This window comes from Triturus cristatus, chromosome 1_2, assembly GCF_964204655.1.
Source record: "Triturus cristatus chromosome 1_2, aTriCri1.1, whole genome shotgun sequence".
Classification (NCBI taxonomy): domain Eukaryota; kingdom Metazoa; phylum Chordata; class Amphibia; order Caudata; family Salamandridae; genus Triturus; species Triturus cristatus.
In genome coordinates this window covers 88,641,204-88,664,194 of record NC_140580.1, presented here as the reverse complement: position 1 = coordinate 88,664,194, position 22,991 = coordinate 88,641,204, and the positions used below count along the sequence as shown (strand labels likewise).

General features: G+C 44.0%; 1 protein-coding gene across 1 annotated transcript in view; it reads left to right on the top strand.

Annotated features, from left to right (window-relative positions):
- Positions 1–2,738: 2,738 nt before the first annotated feature.
- Positions 2,739–22,991, top strand: part of TACC2 (transforming acidic coiled-coil containing protein 2) — a 392,567-nt gene continuing 372,314 nt past the window's right edge. Inside the window, exons 1-2 of the mRNA XM_085602592.1 lie at positions 2,739–2,978; positions 13,698–13,751. The gene's annotated coding sequence lies outside the window, so the exon portion shown is untranslated. The remainder of the gene's footprint in view (positions 2,979–13,697; positions 13,752–22,991) is intronic.

Sequence of the window (22,991 nt, the reverse complement as noted above, 5' to 3'; positions counted from 1 at the left end):
AACTCTCTAAGACTTTTGTTTCTTGTACCCATTTAAAGATAACATGCTGCCAAAGGAAGGGAGGGGTCGGACGTGACGCACAGCCTGGCTGCAGACCTTGGAACATCTATGACATCGACCAAGGGGGAGGCTACGAAGCAAAAAGGGCGTGGGACGAGACACCATTTTCAGGATGATAAGCGAGAGGGGCTACATCGAGGCCCCCTGCTCACCGACCAGCGTGCCTGAAGTCTCAACCCGTCGGGCCCGATTGATGGGCCCAGTGCTGGAAGATTCTGCTCCCCTTGGTCCACATTTTTGATCTAATCCCACTCCACCCCCTCTTCCCTCGGCGTCCCGAAGCACGTCACACCCTTCTCTCTCTCACCATCTTTTATATGGATTATGAATCTGACCTACCCACAGAAGAACAAAAGGCAGGTACCCTGTCTCAAAGTACCTATGGTGAACTGTGTTAAGGAACAGGGCTGTGATCGGAGAACAATGAATGATCACACCCTGCAACGTGAGAAATTGGATTTGAGCTGGACCTTAGCTCCACCGCCGGTGCTCAACAGTGCCAACGAAAGAAGAACAACAATGAGAGCTTACCAGTGATAGCTCTTTATAAAAAGGACACTGGAAAGAAGAACCCATGTCAAAGTCGAAAATCCTCTCCCAACCACCTTTTTATACTAACTATCTTCTTATCAAGTTTTTATGGTGTTGCATCAATCACTTCCGACTGTACACTGAGAAGTTAAGGAAATGTAACTTTGTATAGTAACATCCATACAACACCAGCCATGTACACGACTACACTGTAACTCTGTATGTACTACCTCCTCGCCTACTTTATCACCTGTAAATAACTATAAGCAAATGTGTCAGATTACTCCTGCATGCCCTAAAAACTCTGTATCTTTAAGGAATGTACGAAAGACATTAACGATATTATAGCTGAAGGTTAACGAAGAATAAATGACGGCCAGGCAAGCTGGCGAGATATGTTAAAAGGGAGGACTGTGGAAATTTAGCGTGCAAACTGAACATTATCTGCGCCATCTTGCCTCTCCCCAGCGCCACGCACAGCGAATGCAGGGCCGCCATTTTAGGCACCCCACTCTCTCCCCGCTCATTTTCGATCACCAGCGCTTTCCCCTAGCGCTGCGAGCATCCCCCGCGCGCCGGCCACCCCCGCTCTCTCATATAGGCCATAAACCCTCTCCTTCTGCGCAACCCTGCTACGGAACCACATCCGACCGACATCCCATACATGGTCATGCCTCTCCTTTGATAACCCCCTTCCTCTGCGCCCCATTGTCCGAACTGGTCCCAGGCCATCACCTAGCCCTGCGGATGCAGTTTATTGCCCCTACTGTAAGGGAAACACCCCGCATCAAAGGGATTACAGTAGATCAAAGCCCCTACCCCCTGAGACCCGGCCGGTTGCACACACCCCCCGGGAATTAGTGGAATACCCTGCTGCGCAATAGCCATCTCCTACTGTGGGTGGGGTGGGAACTTCTACTGTATCTATGTGTGGGATCGGATCTGAACCGGGGCTTCAGGGGATATTCCCCCATACATCAAGGGAATCTCAAGACTGTACTATGTGTAATAAAGCATTAAACCAGTGTATAAGAGACCAGGTCTCAGAGATGCAGTTAGAGCAACTCGTGACGATACCCTGCTGTCTGATCTGATGTGTTCTGCTCCGACGGAATAAAACTTTGTTTCCTGCCTTCCAGTCTCCGGCGCCTGCCTCTTTTATTGGTAAATTATCGAGTGGTATGAGAGGCGATTACCGCCGGGCAAATACTTGAAAGGTTATCGACTGAAACTGCCGCTACCATTTAACAGTATGTCCTAAGTATTCTACTGAGGTAACCCGAATTTTACATTTCTCTCTCTTGATTGGAAGTCCTGCCTTGTTTAGACATGCTAGTACATTTCGTAGGTTTATGTTATGTTCTTCCTCAGTGGACCCATAGATTAGAATGTCAGCGTGAAATCACATGAATGTCAGCGTGAAAACACATGACTTTATTGCTCTCCCACAATGTGTGCTGCATACTACTTTGAAAGCAGCAGCCTCAGAGCCTAACCCAAAGGGCATCCTAAGAAATTGTATGTCCCAGGTCTCTTTGTTTGAAAGCTAGTGAGGTAACTGTGCGCCTTTAGCTCACACTCCTTTAGCCACCATACTTCTAAGCACTGAGTCCCAAAGCACCATCGCCGCACCCACTGTGGTCATCACGCAGGACACGGAAACCCTTCCCACACCAGTTCAAAACAAAGACAAAACTCTTCCATCCACACACTCTACATAGTGTAGCATACTGTCCATGCAGGCAAGCGCTTCGGTGACCCACGTAGGGATAGTTCGCGCTATGTAAATGCCGCAGTACTACTGCTTCTATACACTAAGCCATACGTGTGAACCTTGGCAACGATGTCGCCTTTCACTTTCCGAAATCTCGCACCCCCTCGCTCCCTGCCCACCCTGGTGCGAAGTGCATTGCCTAACACTCATCTCTGCCCATCGCCTTCTTCCCTCCTCCCAAGTGGGGGTGCCCCCCCCTCCCCCCCCGTGGCTTGCTGCCGCCATCAGCTTGAAGCGCTCCCCCCTCAGCGTGCAGCGCCTCCTCTCCCACCCCTCCGTGCTAGGAGCTGGGCTCAGGTTGCTCACACCTCACTGCCAAGTAGCCTTGAGTTCGCTAGCGGGAGCCAGGTCACATTTATAGAAACCTCGGCATGTGACGTCCGCGCACTACGCCCCCTGGGGGGAGGTGGGCAGCAGACCCAAGCACAGAGCGCCAGCAGCCGCACAGGTCCCACCGAGCCCTGGAGGCCTCTCGTCCGCAGGCCGCGGCACCGAATGTGGACACTTCGCACTCACGAGCAGCGCCCTTGATCTTGTGCACCCTGGCAGCATCATTGGATACTTACTGAAAACTTTTTGAACTTAACAACTTGGACTCGGTAAGGGAGGACAGGTAAGGCGCGCTGCAGTGTACGGAGGGAGCTCCTGAACTTGGCGTTGGAAGGCTTAAGTCGACAGTGAATGGATTTATTGTTGGATATATATAAAATCACCCTGCTGTCATTCAAACGTATCTGAAATGGGGGACACCGGCTGCGGCCTGCTCCCACGGGAGTGACGCTTCTGCAAAGAGGGGGCCCGGCTACCTACGGCCTGCTCCCACGGGAGTGACGCTTCTGTAAAGGGGGGGCCGCCTACCTACGGCCTGCTCCCACGGGAGTGACGCTTCTGCAAAGGGGAGCCCGGCTACCTACAGCCTGCTCCCACGGGAGTGACGCTTCTGCAAAGGGGAGCCCGGCTACCTACAGCCTGCTCCCACGGGAGTGACGCTTCTGCAAAGGGGGGCCGGCTACCTACGGCCTGCTCCCACGGGAGTGACGCTTCTGCAAAGGGGAGCCCGGCTAACTACGGCCTGCTCCCACGGGAGTGGCGCTTCTGCAAAGGGGGGCCCCGGCAACCTACGGCCAGCTCCCACAGGAGTGAGTTACTTCTTGGAGGTGGGGGCCACCAGTGTAGAGTACGGTACCTCAAACTCTGCCTCAGGTTTCATCCGTGACAGCGCAGAGGGAGGGAGAGGCCGCCGCCGCAGACTCACTCACAAGTCGCACCCGATGAATTTACAAGCGGAGCCTGATAGACAGAGGGAGGCGCCCTAGCCAGGCCCAATAATGAATGTTTCTAAGTGCATGATTTAAAACGATGACTTTTAATATATGCGTCGCGATGCAAGAATATAATCTGATGTATTAATATTAAACGGATCCACATGTTAAAGAAATACACTTCTTGAATTTTGAAGAGACTTTGGGCCTGATTACGACTTTGGCACTCTTACCGCCGGACCGCCATGGAGGCGGTACCAAGTGGACCCGGACCGCCATGGAGGCGGTACCAAGTGGACCCGGACCGCCATGGAGGCGGTACCAAGTGGACCGCTCACCCTGCGGTCTTCCACTCACCGTATTACGATGTTACCGTTGTGCTGGCGGTTACTCAGCGCCAGTTTTCTGACGGAGGGGGTCCTTCGTGCTAGGAACCTCACTTACTTTTAGATTTCTTGCCACAGTACAAATACATATGTGTGTATTTTCGTGACACAAGTCTGTCAATAAACACATATGTATTCCACCTATGGAAAACTAACCTTCTCAAACAGCACATGTGCACAGCCATTGCAACATTGGAGAAATGGACAAGGAACTTACCTGTGATTGTGGCGACAAAGGTGTGGATTTACCTTGTGGACAAGTATCTGCAGCAAAGGGGGGCCTGGATTTGGGCTCTGTGATAGAACCAACAAGCACTTGCAGTGCAATAGGTCTCGCATATGCGAGAGTTTGATCTATTAGCATTGTAAATGATACTGTCTTTTATTTATGCGTTTATAAAACCTGCAGGCGGCGTTTACACACGGCTTGCAGGTTTTGTAAACATAAATTAAAGGCATCATCATTTACAATTCCACTAGATCAAACTCTAGCAAATGCGAGACCTATTGCACCGCAAGTGCTTGTTTTAGGTGGCGTTCGTTTTCGCACTCAGCTTTGAAGTTGTAATGCTCCCTACCAGCACAGATCTAAAAAGCCAGCCATATTTTGTTGGGTCCATATCCAAGACAGACTAAAAGGAGTCCATGTATAAATGGACTGCCTAAAAGTAATCATGAGGCCATTAACATCTTGTAAATCTATAATTTGTTCACAGGCGTGCATAATAGTATAAGGGGAAATAAAGGAAAATCAACGTGCCTTTGAGCTCCAAAAACAAAGAAGAAGAAGAACACTCTCTACCATGACTACCCTGGCTGCCTCCGTAACTCTCCAAACCAAACAAACTCACTGCGAAGAACCACATTGAAAGACTCTATTGAAGCATTCTCCTCCTATAGGCAGGTAAGCTATATCCACTGCTCAAACGCTCAGAAAACAAGCATTTGCAATGCAATAGGTCCAATTGCATTACAAATGCTTAAGTTTAAAACTGAGCATGGCGCCGCTTCAAGGACACCGCACTCGGTTTCATTTTTTTTTTACTTTAACACTGAACGCGGTATCCTTGAAGCGGGCGCTCAGAGTTAAAGTAAAAAAAAATATAAAGAAACCGAGCACCGTGTCCTTGAAGCGGCGCAGCGCTCAGTTTCAAAAGTGAAAAAAAAAAAAAAAAACAGAGCGTGGTGTCCCTGAAGTGGACGCCGCACTGAACATGAATGCTAAATATAAATAAATAAAGTGAGCACGGTGGGCCTAGCGGACGTCGCGCTCATTAAAGTAATAAAAAACATAAAATGTTGACCGCATAGCGCTGCAGCTGCCATTGTCCCATCAGTGTCCATTTTAAAAATAGTGCTCACCCACCAGATAAAGCCCACCGTGTAACGTAGCAAGTAAACGATCCAGTCCGGATGGGAGGTCCCAAAAGAAGACTGGGCGATAATGAAGAAGCCTAATTTTCAATCAGAAGCCAGCGTTTACCATAAATGATGACACCAGCCAATAAAAAAGATGGACGGGGATTGAATTCCACTTCTAAAAACTACCCTACTACAATATGCCTTGTAGAACGAGCAACGCATGCGCGCTGCAACGCTAGGTCTGCGAGACCTAAAAACAAGTGGAAACAAGAGACAATGTACCTTTTTTCCTTGAATCTTGCGCTTTCCCCTGGTTGGGTGTGGAGGTCTTCCCGCTACAGTTGGCTTGAAGGTAAGGCATATCGAAATCTCGATGGCGTGAACAGGGGCTGAACTCACACCATAAGTCGCTGTTGCCTGTGACCACTGTGGAGTCGTGAAGAGAAATCCTGGCAGGTCAGCGGTTTTTAATCTGTGGGTCCACCAACATCATAATTCGGCTGGTGGACCGCCTAGCCGGCAGGCGGTGAATCCGATGCGGATGCAACGGCAGTGCCAAGACAGCCAAAGTCATAATCAGGCCCTTTGTTATGTTTTGCATGATGTTTGTTCAATGATTTACATATGTTCAAGGCTTGTTTTGTTCACGGGGTCTTAGAGCAAATCCAGACCCTTGGCATGGCTCTGCATCGGCTCCCCTTCTATTTTGTTGGCTCTCCCACCACTTCTGACATTGCAATGAGAGGCCGCAGGCAGGTAGTGACATCACACAGAATGAGGCCCCAGGCAGAGACGTTTGGCACAGCGGGACAGGCTGAGGGTCTAATTGGATATCACACAGGATGAGGCTGAAAATGGAGATTGACCTCACACAGAGCTAGCATTTATGTCTGATATCTCAGCAAGAGTCGCTGATTGAAACTGAATATCACAGAGGACAAGGCTGGGTGTACAAACTGACACCACAGTGAGAGATCAAAGCTAGAAGCAATGTCTCACAGGATGATGCTGCCAGTAGAAACTGACATCACAAAGAGAGGCCACCGGAAAATGTGGGTATTGCACTCGATGGGTCTGCAAAGGTGGATGCTGCAGACACAGTGCGACCTCACAGTGTGTGCGGCAGCAGGCAGGTTTGACATCACAGATGGTGAGGACGCAGGTATGGTCTGACATCACTGCCTTGTGGTACTGTTGAGAGAGTGGAAAATCTCCTTCTATTAATACATTCAACAGTGACGGTGACACAAGGAAAAGAGTTGGTGAGTGTGCTGTAGGATTTTTCAATTAAATTGACCTTGGGACAGGCTTGTTAGTCAATGCCATGGAGGGTCCTGTGTTCATTCCACATATTTTATGGCACCCAGCTCGGACAGACCGGTTGACATGGCGTGGCTCCTGCTAGCGCTGTGGTCAAGGTGATGGACAGGTATTGTAACAATACACAGCACCAGGCAAAAGGGGACTTTTCTCCCTGGGGGGAGGCAATCCGTGCTGGAAGAAATAGTTCTTGTGTTTGGGGAAATAGCAGTGCAGCTTGATTGTGAGAGCCTGCCAGTGACTTGGTTCGAGACCTGGCTATCAGCGCGGAGGCACTCTGTATGTATACTATGACATCATGAAGAACAGCAGTAAACTGTTTGATTGGACAAGTATGGAGATGTTGAAGGAACAGTACCCAATGTTTCCGGTTTTAATTTAAAAATAAGTAGAACTATCTTCAGCGATATTGGAGGTAGAAATAAGGCAGTGTTGTTTAAAACTAAACTGCATTAAAAAACACATGGAAAGTCAAATCATCGCCTGCCTGGCATTTTTTTATTGCGATGTGAGAATATGACATTCAGCTAATTAATTAGTAGGGTTATTTGGCGTTAATCGAGTTCCTACTATTTGATGTGCTTCGGTTAAGAAATGTGCCTCGTTTCCCCCTAATTGTGATGTTCCTAGATTGGGTAGCAATTTGTTTGTTGATTCTTGTGTATTGACGTGGGCCATATACAACTTATTAGTAATGCATGTGTTGGGTTAGTACGTTGTCATGCAAGTAGACTTCTGTTTCTTAAGAATTGTAGTTTTTTAGGTTGAGCGTGGGCAGCGCATGCGCTGCTCTGCGAGCCATGCTGTATTGGAGTATCCACTTGAAGCCCCGCCCACTCTCTGCCCATATTTGTCATTGGCTTGTGTCATTGTCCTACGTAAATGCTCGCTACTTATTCGTTACTAGGCTTGTTAGTCCCTCCTTAGTACCGCCTTGTCTCCATTTGTAACCTCCCATGAGGACTGGCCCCTTTACTTCTGTTGCTACACAATATGTCTTATTTAGTCTGAAAGCACTCTTTTCTTAAATGAGTTTCTCTTACTGCAGGAGGGCCTCTCGTGCGCAGTTGTGACCACCGGCTTGTTTATTAACCTCGCAGAAAACGGGGAGCTCCTCAGGGGCCATAGGAGACAGAAGGGGCAACTCAGCGATGCCTTCAAGCATTTGGAATGCAATAGGTCTTGCATTTGAGAGAGTTTAAGCTATTGGCATTGTAAATGACAATGCTTTTTTTATGTTTAAAAAACAAAAACATAAATAAAAGGCATTGTCATTTACAATGCCACTAGCTCAAACTCGCGTAAATGTAAGATCTATTGTAATGCAGATGCTTGTGTTATTATTATGGTGGGCTTATTGCTAAGTGCAGTAAGACAGGTTGGGAAGTATAAATAATCCACCCGTAAGTTGTTATGGGAGTAATGTTTGAGCATTTACTTTCGACACCACATGGAGTCTAGTTAGCAGTTTGAGGAAAAAAGTGTAGTACCCATCTGTGTGTGTTTGTGTAGGTACATGGTGGTTGCGTGTACCTACGTGCCACAGATGCAGGGGGAAGTACTACTCCATCACAAGAGATACAAGTGTAGTACTCTTGTATATCAGTTGATGTGAAATGGGGAAAGAGCTGTACCCTGTCACTGGAGGGTTTATGAGGTGTACCATCTAGTATATGAATCTGGAGAAGTGTACCCTTTCATGAGAAGTTGCATGGGGAGTATTCAGTAGTGTGCTTAGTTGGGGGCAAGTAGTACCCTATTGTGAGAAGTTGCATGGGAAAGTACTCCATGATCTGCTAAATTGGGGAAGATTAGCACCCTGTCGTGAGAAGCTGCCTGGGGGAGCACCCCATGGGTGCGATGTTTGAGAAGAGAAGTACTGCGGCGCAAGGAGGATTATCCTATTGAGTGAATATGTGGGGAAGTGTAGTATCACGTGTGGTTATGGGTGATAGCCACACGTTTTGCTTGAGTTGTCATCCTGTGCAAACTGAATATTTGGCAGGGCTAAGAGTACGACTGTGATTGTTTTGTGGTGCATTTTATTCAGATGTATATAATGGAACTGGTCAGTATTGTGTTTAAATGGTAGTGTTTGAGTTACCCCTAGTGTATTGTAGGTGAGTACTCTACCTGCTGATGTTTACTGGTGTCAAAGGTTATATTGCTGGTATGCTGTGGTGTTTGATAGTTGTGTTATTTCAATACCGTTTCAGTATTTGTCTACTTGAGCCTCGAGGCGGTCACCATTGTGCTCATAAGACGTCCCGATATTGTTTTGTTGCAGTTTCTAGAGGGTATGGTATTGGTTCTGATTAAATGCTTTCTGCTGCCTAGTACTTGGTCACGTTGGTATGGCTAGCTAATGTAACTGGGTGTGGAACGTGTTGGAGTGCTCTGCTGCCCTTCTGTGTGTGAGTGTGTGGTACAGCGAATTGTTGTTGTGGGGAGGTGAGTCTTGCTTGGGAAAATGGGGAGGGTGTGGGAGTATGGTGTGCTGTGTAGTTTTGTTAACTGAGGTGGATGTCTGTGGACACAGAGTGTAGTTGTGATGACAGGATTGTTTAGGAGTCTGGTTAAAAGGAATTTTGAGTTGAGGTCATGTATGGTTAAACTTTCCAATTGTGGTTTGTTTGTACACTGAGTGTGTAGATGCAGGGATAACAGGAAAGCCCTATGTCGATCAAAGCAGGTAGATTCCGTACCCTGACTGTTGTGTGATTTTGTGTCCCTGACTGCACTTTCATGCAAGTCCAAACATTTTGAGGTCATGGTGGTCACGCCTGTGACCCCTGACTTGCCCCTTGTGACCCCTGGCACAGCCTTTGTAACCCCCAGCAAAGTCAGTGCCAAGGACACAGGGGCGGCTCAGTATTCCTTATTTTCTGTCCATTTTTCAAGATACTAATAGTGAATAGTATCCTAATATTCACTATTAGCGTAATAAAAAATGGAGCCCACTTAGCTGGAACGGGATTTAGTGGCATCTCTGGCAAGTAAAAATAGCTTAAGTGTATGTTGTGTGCGTGCTTGTGGGTTAGAATGTGTTTATGCGAGAGAGTGTGTATGTGTGAGCCTGTGTCTCTGTATGTATGAGCATGTGCATGTGAGTGAAAGTGAGTGAGAGTCAGTGACAGGTAGTGCATGAGATTTTGTGTGACTGAGTGCCAGTAAGTATGAGTGAGAGGGATTAAGAGTGAATGCAAGTAAGTGTGAATAAATACAAATCTGTGTATGAGAATGTAAGTGACCGCGAGTGAGACTGAATGAATGAGAGTGGGTGTGAGATTGAGTGAGTGTGAATGAGGATGTGATGTGATGCTTGGGAGTTTATTGTTGGCCCTGACATAACGAAGGTTATTATTGTCTTAAAGGGGCACCCGGGGTAAAATACTGGTGCTGGCATAATTGAGACTGTTTTTAGCATGACAGACACCTGTGACAAAATATTGACACTGGCACACTGGGGTAATTCTTGGCAGTGAGGGCACCAATGGTAAAATACTGCTACTGACATACCATAGGAATTAATGGCATAGAGGGCTCCTGTCGAAAAATGCTGACATATTTGAGGAAATTCTTAGCATGTGGACAACAGCGGTAAGATGCTGTACTAGCCCCCTGGAGGTAATTTTTATTATAAAGGTGGACAACCTCTTTTTGAGACGATGGCACCCATGACAAAATGCTGGCTCTGACAGACTGTGGTTGTTTTGACACAATGGTCACCTATGGTATATGGATGGCATAAATTGGAACATTCTGGCAATGGCATATTTTATGCGATATTGATATAAGGGGGGACCCATGGGTTATTTTTAATAGCACATTTTGAAAAATGGGGTCAACTCCTGGGGAATGTCAGGTTTCATTGGCATGGCACATCATGAAAGGAAAGGATTTGAATATTTAATGAGTGTACTTTCACTGCCTAGGGCTTTTTCTCAATTTTATGTGAAAAATGTTCTTTCAAATGCACTCTTTCAACCAATTCATTTCAAAATGTTCTCTCTCAGGGGGAGAAAAGGTCTGGCTTATTCACTTTGCTAGCTCACTACAATTCAGCGCAAGTTTTATGCCTCAGAACTTTCAAAGATCAATTCACTAGCATAATAAAGGCGGTATCTAAAATAGACACTTGTCTTTGTTATGTTGTTCTGCTAATCACGCAGTTATTATGTCAACTGTTGGATGTTAGTTTTATGTAGCATGCTTTTTAGGGAAAAATACCAGGATCATGGGCCACATGACGTCACTTCCTGTGATGTCATCAAGGTCAATGTTTATGTGATGTCACTTCCGCTACCCTGACATTTTGGTGACTCGACGTCCATTACATGTCCTGTGTGCATAAATGTGTGAAGCATCATTGTGAGTGTGCAGACAATTGGGGTAGAGACTCATATAAAAAGAGGACGCAAGACTTGCATGTCTTGGACCATTGTGCATTGGTAGTCACAACCTAGTTGTTGTCTTGTTCCTTTGTTTAGCGTGTGGGGAGCCTTATGTCTCGACCGGTAGCACACTTTCTCTGACTCCTATTGCTTTGTGTTTCTGCATAGGTATTGGAGAGTTTAACAGGTTGTTGTGCGGTAAATGTGTAATTTAGACATATTGGCGTTTGAGTGATTTTGAATGACTGAACTTGTACTTTCAGATGCAAGGGAATGGTCGGTCTTTGTTTTGTTGTTTCCATAAAAAAGGAGGTGTGTAGTATCATATGTGTTCCCATTCCGTGTATGTCCGATCTGCTGTCTGGAATGCTGAGAGTGAATGATGTAATAGAATATTTGGTGTGTGGTCTGGAGGGGAGGCTAGGGAGTTGGAGGGAGGGTGGATCCCTGACAAGACCTAAGTACAGGTGGTGTAACCCAAGAGTCTAAAACAAAGAATGTATCTCATACGTAGGTGGCTCCAGACTCTTGTATGAAGACCATACCCTCCAACATCAACACAGACAGAAAGATATGAGGGAGGGTATATATCCCTATTTCTGGTACAGCAGGTAGATCTACAAGTGCAACACACAAACTGTCAGGCCTGTTTCCCTGCCTGAGGAAACAAAACACTGTAAACTCTAATGAAGTTCCAGGCCTAACTGGGCACATACAGTTTCAATGTCAGAAACATACAAACGTGCAGGAAAGCCATAATCGCATGTTTTCACCCAGGCGACACATAATTAATTTGCAAATTTGTTAAGTTCCTGGATATAGCCTGTCACGAAGAACCAGGTGTCTGATAACTCCACCATAGTAGTTCACTTTCCAGCTATAGCAAGGCGGAGCGAAGCCATAGTCACCAGGCCTTGTGAACTTACTCCGTGAATGCACCAAGTTTTGCACTTTATCATGTTTAGTTGCTATTTTAAGAAAGAATTTATAATGCACTGCAACCAGTATTTATTATGTCTATTGACAATACGTACAAAAAAACACTCCTCCATTCTTTAACTCTTACTATGCATTTTGCCTGTACTTCACTATGTTCAGGAATAGGATCTAAAAAATTCTTCCTCCGCTGTCCGCTACCAGCTAGATTATGAATGTATACATAATGTACACAAACTGATTTTTATCACGAATAGCGATAGGATGGATAAAAACAACAAAACGCCTCGCGATAGGAAACGCGCAACAGACAAATCAGATAGACTGCTTGGTGGATGGTAGCTTTCACACGTCATAATGCTCGCTTACTTTATACAAATATGTGATAAATTGAGCCCACCACTTTGTTCAAAGCATCTGTAGAGTTGGCAACAAGTTCTAACCCTATTCTATCTTCCACATCTGTTTATTTTAAAATCTTATCCTAATAACAATAAACTGCATGATCTGACGAAAGTGGCTGGTAGCTTCCACAAATTATAATGCTTGCTTACTTTGCATAAACATGTCATAAACTGGACCCACTACTTTGTTTTAAGCACCTCCCGAGTTGGCAAAAGTCTTAACCCTCTTTCTCTTGTACATCTGTTTTTAATATTTTAGCTTTATAAGAATACGCTGTATGATTTGATAAAAGCTCTTTTTCAGACTGTAATGCAATGCAATGTAATGTAATGTACCAGTGTTCTTTCTGTAAAATTGTTATAGTTTTCATGAACTAAAACAAGAAAATTAACTTGAACTAACTTGAAATTGTGCACATACAGTAACCATGAATGCTCTCCTGCATTGAAATTCCTTTCATTTACCACCAAAATACCCTAATACTGGAATACAGACAGGCCTTTTCATTTAGAGATTAAGTAAACCTATCCTAGCTCCCGCTCTTACTGTGGTTTGACATTTACTGGAACCTTTCATGAAACTACCCCAGACATCCTGAACTATGATAAAATACATTGCCTATATTTACATCCATGAACATATATGACTGCTTACAAGGGTCAGGGACAACAACATTCTCTTTTCCCAGCCTGAGGTATATTGCTTTAAAAGGGTTGTGGAACGAATTGCGTGAGAATTGGTGGCAAAAGCCATTCAGACCTTATCAAAAGCCCATTGTATGATAATTATTGATTTTGTGTGGTGTGCACAGTCACAGTAGATATCTTGAACCCCACAAGGGCTATGAACTGCTTCAGTGTTTAATTGGTGCCGGTGATTGCAGGTGTTGGACACCAGCACTCACTTCTGGGGAGCAGGACTTATTTTGTATCATCAGACTTTGACTCAGCGCAAGAGAGAGAAAGGCAGAAAAGGGAGAAAGGAGGAAGAGCCAGATGGGAAAACAGTGACAAAGGGAGAAAGCAGGGGTGGCAAATAACCAGTGAGGTGGAATTGAAGAGACAGGAAGTGTAAGGTGGTAGAAGACGGAGGCTTGAGGTGGAATCCAAACTAGGAAACCCTGACAGTTATGTTTTAATTGTATTGAAATGTCACTCATAATTACACTGAAAATGTCACACATAGCAAACTAAAACATTGGCAGGTATGATGTCTGTTGTTTTGGGTTTTGATCACACTTGTCTTTTTTCCTTTTCTTTCGTTCCAGGTGCCAGTGACATGCAGGTGGAGAAGCTTTACAGCCACAGAGGATCCCTTGCTGGTAAGTCCTCCTCACACTACCATGGGAACGTTCAGAGATCTACTATGTTACTAGGTCCATATGTTCATACATATATGCTTCTGGCAATGGCAAGAGAAAATCCCTTTTTATGGCCGAAGAAGAACAGGAACAACCCCCAAAATTGGTGGAGGTATTGGGGAAGGGATTTACATGTCAGTAGAAGTTGACGTTGGCGAGCCCGAGCGAGGAAAAAAACTCTGTTTTTCAGAACTTCTCGTGCTCCACGGAATGTGGAAAACTCACGCGAACGGAGTGGAGTTCACTGCACAGGCCTAGAGAAAGCACTGCAGTTTGGTGAACTTTGAAAGCGATAGTACATGAATAGCCATCAGAATACCCAGAGTTAAAATTTAAGTTACTCTTCCAAAAAGGCGCGAGCTGGAGGTGTTTTCCAACAGGAGCATTTTGTCAAAACAATGGTGCCCAATGGTGCACTTTATTTTGCAATTTCCAAACACATTTGCTTGCAGGCATTCTGAAGGAACACCGAGGATATGTCCATCAACTCACTAGCAGTTCGATGAGCTTTTCTTAGCCTGCATTAGGTGAAACATAGACTGCTAAACATTGATTCAACGCATCAGAAAAGTATAACATGGTCACTAATCAAATAAACACTGAACTATGCTAACACGCTAATATCTAGACTTCAAAAGTTTCAAATAGACCCACTGCAATATGTGAAAAAGATGGCAGCAAGGCTAGTTGTCAACTTCGGAAAGTTCGATCTCATTACACAGGGCTAAGATCATTACACTGGCTACCGGTTAAGAAGCATACCACATTGTAGGTAGCATGTTTGGTGAAATGCCTTCAAAGAGCCCTAGTCGAACTGCAGGAAATAGACTGCCAAATCCTCAAAGACTGCCCAATCGTGGGCTTTAACACATCTCTAGAACCATAATCCAATGGAGGTTGGACACTGATTTGCCCTTATATGTAATTGGATTTGGATCTCATTGCTTTAACTTTTAGGAAGAACCTAAAAATTAGTATAGAATTTAAGATCATTTATTAATTTACTGATAACTGTGATATAGTGTGTAGTGTGAGATCTACTTTCATTGCGTGCTAAGTAAATAAGTCCTCTGGCCTATTGCGGGAGGATGGACACTCGGCCCTGAATAAAGTTGAAAATGTGAAAAATGTTGTATTTCTGTCCAATTGTTCTACAACTAGTTGAAAAAACCTTAGGTTCGAAATAATCTTTGTTTCAAAATATATATAGCCGCTTTCTTCACTTCTACCTTTCACTTTCCTTCATTTTTCCATTCTGCCCCTTCCAAGTAGCATCTCAGTCAAACACGTTTATATATTTGAAAGGTGCAGGGTGGAGGAATGAAAAGATATACAGATCTCCCAATTTCAAGCCAAACATTGCAGAGCTATCACCGCGGTTTGCCACATCTCACAGGCTTTGATACTAGAGTGATCCGCAAGGTTACAGGTAACATGTAGGATGGACAGTACACATATCTTTTGGCTTACACCAGAGCTTTAAAAACCTGACTCTTTAGCCATACTTGGTCCTTCTTCCTTTGCCTCTGTGTGAATCTGCTACCTTAGCGCCAGGAAACCTCCGTTGGAGGTAGCCGTGCACTCTATAAATTTCAAATAACAATAATAATAAATACACCAAACATACACGCTCAAGCTTAAGCACCAAAAATGATAATAAGTAATGCTATACACATGATGAAAAGCTTTCACATGAGTCAGACTGTACCAACTACAGCAACAAGTGCCCTTTGCTTCTGCAAACCATGAGCAGTAAGGGTCCGGAAACATCAGGATTTGGCACTCAATATCAGTTTAAATATACTATGAAAATGTAATTTATTCATCACACAACAGATCATCATTTTCTGAAAAATACACAGTTTGTTCCCAAACATCATCTTTTCAGTTTGTGCTAATGGCCAGGTCTTACAAACAAAAGCATTCTATTGTCTCTTAAAACTGCCCCTAAATATCAGTTTCCAGTTTTAGTACATACAAATTTGCCACCCAAGCTTCAGTTTATTTTCAAAAGGTTGGCACCAGTACTACTACTGCCGCATATTGGCAGATTATACCGGTGTAGGGCAGGGGGGCGCTCCTTCAAGGCTCTGGCCCCTGCCCTATGGAGCTCCATTCCACTTGCTGCCCGAGCACACAAGATCATTGGGCATTTAGGAAATTGATTAAAACCTGGCTTTTTTCTTCCATCTCACCCTTTCTCTCTGGCCACCTGTCTGCTAGCGCTTGGCCGCCCCGTTGCCTGGGCAGCCATGCACTATATAAATGTGCTTAACGTAACATAACATTCCCATATATCTCCAACACAGGCTAAGAATGCCTCATATAAGCCTTTGATAGCCACCCACCGGATGTTAGGGAAGACATGTAGTGGTAAGCATTTACTCTTTATGCTAGGGGAACCGTTATGCCAGAAGTGCAAATGTAAAGAATCAGATCAGAGTACTAAGTAATCAGCTAACAGCCTAGATATGAGCTGCGACTGACCTCACAAACGAACTGGCCTACAAATATAAACAGTTTCTGTGAGGAGTCCCGTGCTCTGTCTCTGTAGTTTAGCTCAATCATCAAGGTCTTCCTCAGAAAAAAAGCATGCAACAACTTGCCGAATCAGTACAGTTACTAAACAAGGAATTTAAAACTCCAAACCATATTTCTTAAAAACAGAAACAAATAATACAAAAAACTTGGCAATAGGAAAGAAATGGAAAAATAAGTCAATAGTATCCTATGGCAAAGCAAACAAAAGTAAAAAATGATGAAATGTCTTTTATGCTGTTAAAGGGAACCTAGATACCCTCTGCGGTGAGCACACAAGTGAATGCAGTTGCATTTAAATTTGTGGTTGGCCCCGCTGATGGAGTTTCCCTTTCAACCTACACATTTATCTAAGGGTCTCGTAACTCTTCAGCAGGGTAAGCCTAGAAGCAGTAACCAACAAGGGCTCCACAAGGTACAAGGAGTAATAAATCATACTCTACCTCGAAATTTCTAGCAAAAAGCTCAAAGTAAGAAATACGCAGAGTCGAAGTTACAAATTTTGCATAGCTCTTGGTGAGGACCAGGAGTAGAATCTTTCATGGTCTCGCCTGTGGCATGCATTGCAGGCGCTCTTGTTTGGCAGAGATATTATATATCGCAAGGGGTTTGCAGCTTGTCCATTGCTTAACATTCGTTGACTTCATTGTCACTCTTATTTGCGGGATTCTAAATTGGCCAGTGCACGCTGGCATCACTTTCTCTTCTTTTGGCTGGAGCATGGACCAAGTACCGATTGCTTAAACTTGATTACTGTCTTCCGCTAATCGTGCTGTGCTTGAGGTTCTACTTTTATTTTTTCTTCTTCCCTGTCACCTTTGTTGAACCTCTTGCCATTTGTATCTATATTTTAATATTCCACACACATTTCAAAGAAGCCACTTTCTCCTTTGAAATGGTGTTCATTGTGACACCAGGTGGTATCTGCTTTAATTGTGACAACAGATGTTATCTCCTTCTAAATAAATTTTCACTAAGACATGAAATTGGGCGCAATTGCTTTCTTTATGTGATAGGCTTTTATGCCAGATGACATATTTTTTGTCTTTTTCACGCATGGGCAGATGAACTGATTTGTTTAGAATCACAGGGATGATGTACCGAAACGTAACAAACATAGGAAAAGCCAATAGGTCTCGCCTTTGCAACTATTGGCCCTGCTATTGCTTTTTTTCCTGCTGTACAGCATATGCATTCCTGACTTTGGCAATAATGTGTAGTCTTGCTGTAGAGCAGCGTGGCTGCTGTGTAGCATGGCTAAAAATTATAATAATATAAAGGTACTATGATGCATCCAGTGCTAATGCACTTTTAAAATAAGGCCCACTGGCCCTTGCTGCTTCTTAATTCGTTTTAGCCACACTGCAAAGCATCTGTGCTGCTGTACAGCATGGCTACACAACATTGCCAATAGCCCCCATAGGCAAAACCTATTGGCTTTAGGAAATCCAAGGTTTCTCACAAGTTTTGATGATACTGCCACTTTAAAGAAAATTTTCAAATATTCAGGACGGGTGCCTCGGTTCTCTTTTCCCAGTCTAAGGAAGGTTCTCATAGCTCTGCTTTCATGTCCAGATGAGGGAAGTTCCATTGAGGCCGGCAGGCATTAATGGCAAGATCTTGACACCCTTTAGTCCAGGCATCTGTCTTCTGCTGACCAATTATCATAGATTATATGATATTAATAGAATATATCTTGGATTGCTTAAGGACATCAAATTGGACTCAATTGGAATTGTTGTTAATTTTCTTATAATTCCATGGTATGATAGTACCTGTACCTGACGATGTGATGCTTCAAAATGGACCCATTTCCAGTGTGAAGGGGAGGCGTGTACTGAAATGTGACACGCTAAGTCCATGTCTCCTCATCAAAGTCACTGCACAAATGAATGAGACTTACAGCAATGACCTTCGAAACTCTGCCATCCATTTAGTTAAGAAGAAGTTACTGACACTGTTCTGTGGTTTAAACACCTTAGGGAATCACAGATCACAATTAATGTTAATATGTCCTTGCTTATTTCCTTCACTGTGCCCTGGTTGATTAGGACATCTTTAAACATGTGGGGGTTGGGTGACCATCAATGTGAGGCTTAAATATGGTCACTCAAAATATAGGCATTTAATTGGACATGCATTTTTCAAATGTTACCGTTGAAAGGAGGCGGAAACCATGACAACATCTCAATGACATGATCAAGATTTACTGGTGTCTGGATATTTTCCAGACTTGGGCTGGTGGGACTAGATTCTCAGTTATGCAACATCATGATGTTCTCCAGGCACCTGGTGCTCTTTGCAACAAGCATCTCAGGTTTGGCATTTCATCCGCTGTGAAAAGAAAGTAAGAAGACCAATAAAAAACTGCTTCAACTCCTATGACTATTTTAATTGCCTTTATATAGTGCTCAATGCCCATGATGAGGCATTTGAGTGCTTTATGGTGAGGAGCATGCTACTTCGGAACCCAGGATTAGTGGTTAATGTAGTTGTTTTTTGGTTAGAGAGCCTAGTCTTGTGTTATCAACTTTACATGCATTACCTAAGTTTGTTTGTGGTGGAATGAGAGGGAGTTGGATGTTATTGCTTGCAGGGGTGGGATATATTTTAGTTTGTGTGAAGGATCGGTGGAGTGATTAGCCAGAATAAGATCCCACTAGGGAGTTACATGTAAATGCTGGTGGGGCCTGGCAGGTTATGTTGGTTTGTGCGAATGATTGGTGGGGTGAATAGACAGGGTAAAGGAAGCATAGAGGATTGATAGATTGCAGGCAGGTGATTACCAGTTTGTGAGATGGAATGTGTTATGAGCTATGGATTGAGACATGGACAATTCACAAAGGTTTATGCAGAAAGGTATGCCAAAAATCACACCGTTTTGTCTAGGAGTCAAATAAGGACACATTAAATGTGAAACACATTGGTTGTGTTTTACATTTAATTATACAGGGACTGGGTGAGTGGAAGATTTGTCGGCAGGTAGGGTTGATGGAGTTCTTGCATAAGATCTTGGGGGCATATTATCAAGAAACTGTGTTGAAATTATCGCCGCTTTAGCGGCAGAAAACTGCCGCTAAAGCGGCGATAATGGGCTTGATAATATGCCCTCGAGAATTCCCATAGAAGCCCATGTTCTGATGTCAACATGGGCTCCTATTGGAATTCTCTGCGGCATATTATCAAGCCCATTATCGCCGCTTTAGCGGCAGTTTTCTGCTGCTAAAGCGGCAATAATTTTAACGCCGTGCTTGATAATATGCCCCTTGATAATTTGCCCTGAGCTTCTGTTTGTGAATAATGCAGACTTTAATCTTCTTGTTCATCTCATTTTCTAGAAGGTGGCACACAGGGGCATGGTGAATAGCCTGCTCTTAATCATTCTTTTAAATTCCAGATTGCTATTAGTGGCTTTTATTTTTAATGGGAGGGAATTCCATAATTTGGCACCCTGTACACGGAACAAAGTGCAGCTGACTTTTTTCTTTTTGAGAGGTGCAATTATTAATCGTGGCGCTAGGCAGGAACATAAATTCCTAGGTTGGGAGTATTTGTTGATTTTCATCCACAGGAATTCAGGAGCATTATTGTGTATTACCTTGTAGTGATTCATCATAGTTTGAATGAAGATCTTCATGTGAGTGATAGCCGGTTGAAAGCCTTCAAGGCAGAGGGGATACATGCACATGTCTTTACAGGTAAAACTAATCTTGCTGCTAAGTTCGGAATTCTCTGGAGTCTTCTTATGGTTGGGAGAGAAATGCTGTGATACAGACCATTTGCATATTCAACTTTTGAGAGGATGAGAGATGTTGTTGCTTGAACCTTTTGTTGAATTCCAAGACCGGGAAAAATGTGAAAGCGTATCTTCATAGTGTAGAAGACTGAACTGGTCAGTTCTTCCACTTGGACATTTATTGAGAGAGCAGACTCCTTGAGAACTGCAAGATTTCAAACTTCCTTTGATTTTTTCCGTGAGGGAGCAGAGATCATCAAAGCAGAACGCATCACAGCTTTTCCAATCTCCACAACTGTATATCTCGGTATTTGATGAATTTACTTTAAGATAGTCCATGTTATCCATTGGCCTATGCCTTTGAGTTTTCCTTTCATAAAGCTTATTTTCAGACTTTATTGTCTCCAGTTTAGTATTTGTGGTTAGATCAATGTTAAAGTCATCAATATTTACTTATTCGAGAGTCTATCTGTTGCTGCTGAATGGGATGAGGTAGTCTAGAGTCTTAGAAGGATCTTATTTGAGGGGGAGACGGAGGGTCTCTCATGGAACTCCAGTGGCAGTTACAGCCAGTAGGCTGGAAGGGTGCGGGGGGAAGGGAAGTAACGCTTCCAGTAGGCTGGTTGGCCAATCCCTGCACGTGCATGCGCTCAAGGGTGCAAGGATGCATAATTGCAGCGGCCCCTTTTATGGAGTTGAATTTTGAGGGCGTAGGGGGGGCCCGGTGGAGGTATCCATCTGGTAAGCTGGACCCCCTGTGCAAGGTCACTCCCGGTAGGAGGTTGGGACCTAGCTTGATCTGGCCTGGGGCCGCCAGTCATTGACCTTGCCGTAGGCTCTAACAGGGATACGCAGAAAGAGAATATCTTCATTGCATAGCTTATGATAGGAACGGATATGTATTAGAAGCATGTTACGGTTAGCCAATTGACATCTTGTACCTATCAATGTATTGTACTTTCTGCGTATTGTGTGCATATTGTAAATAATATTAATTTTAATGTTTGCTTATCTTATGTAATAAAATACGGCTGGGGTTTACGACCCCTGATCCAAACAGTGTGGTGTTTGAATTGTTTGCCTTGGGGGAAAAGGGGGGGAGCCCCATGGGAACCGGGAGGGTTTCCCACCCCAAGGGTTCTTGGTGAGGAGAAGGGGGATTTTAGGCAGTACCAGACCATATGTTAAAGTCATCAATATTTACTTAATCAAGAGTCTATATGTTGCTGCTGAATGGGATGAGGTAGTATAGAGCCTTAGAGGGATCTTATTTGAGAAGGAGATTGAGATGAAGAGATGACTGGTTCAGCTGAGGAGAGAGTTTCTGTGGATTCTTATGATGAGTGGGTTGCATAATATGGGGTCAAACATATGGTCCCCTATGTGGGTCTGTGAGTAGGTTGTGAGCTGACAAGCCTGATAAGATGGCATTTAATTGAGGCATTTGAAGTTTATAAACCAAGTGTTTAATTTGCCAAGGATGCATAGGTTGGAGTGGGTGATGGACAGGTCTGATATTGCATCAAAGGTGCCAGTAGAACCTCCATTACTGGGTGGAGGTCTGCATAGCAGATGGAAGTTTCAGCCTGACCCCAAGATGGCCGAAGTCAGGAACAAGCCAATCTTCATGAATGAAAGAGACCGCAAATAATTCTTTGGAATAGGTAGCTATTGCTTGAGATAGGTTAACAGTTTTACTGCTGTTGGGGCAATCATCTGTTGAATTGCTTGGAAAACCTGTCCCCTCTCTTTGTCCATTCATCTGATCTGCTATATGTTTCCCTGCTGTCGGCTCACCAATATGCATCAAGAGATGTTCAACAGACAGCCTAGTCTATCTCTGTAGCAAGGAGGTACACGGCATGCAGCTGGTCACAAATGAGCCACCACAAAGGTGCAAATTGTCAACCTGCTAATTTGCAATAGCACAGGGTGCACAAATTAGCTGGTGTGCAACTTGCATTGAGTTATACTGTGTGCTTCCACAAATGAGGAAACACACAAAAGCTGAACACAATTCCACTGGGTGCAATTCCACAATTTGCACCCAGAGTGTAATCCTGTTTTGGGCTCAAATGGGAGGTTATGCCCAAAAGAAGATAAATGGCCATTAAATAATCAGGACCTAAGAGTATTCCAAACAATGGTCAATAAATGTTATTTCCTCCTCAAACAAGACTGTGTTAATGCTCCAACTCAATTAACATTAAGGAGGGTCATCCAAGGCCATAAAGTAAAAATGTGAACAACTAGGCTTCTTATAGTTCTCAGTTTGTAGATTTATTCAAATGTCAAATTAATCAATACAGGAAGTAAAAAGTTAGTCAGAATCAGAAGCTAAATTCATTAAAAAAAAAAAATATTAATACAATGTGCCTTTAATAAATAAAGAAGCCACAGCGCATATGGCAATAGTCAAATTAATAATAACAAGCCCTAATACAAACAAGCATTGGCATAGCCAATAAGTCTCGCCTTTGGGACCTTATAAGTGTTTAGCCATGCAACAGTTGCATAACTAAATACTTATAAGGTCCCAAAAGCGAGACCTATTGGCTATGCCAAGCGGCCGTACAGCCGCGAAAGTGAAAGTAATCTCGGTAAAGTCCGGCGTGCGCGCCCGCGCACATGCACTGTAGCTCTAGGCTGCCCTGGTAGCACTTTTTGGAGCCCTCTCAATAAGTCTCGCCAGACCAGCGCATGCGCTGGGTCAGGCAAGACCTAAAAAGGGCCACACAGCATCTAACACTCTCTAAATAACAAACAGTTCTCTCCAGTGCAGCTCCTGCCTGAATAGCACATCTTTTATAACGTTTCAGACAGTGTAAGCACACAGTTTCATAGCATAACTTTCCGTAAAAAGTCAGCCCTAAAATGTTGCTTACACAGCAACCCAATCAAACTATTAGCTTCCAACCCATCCACCC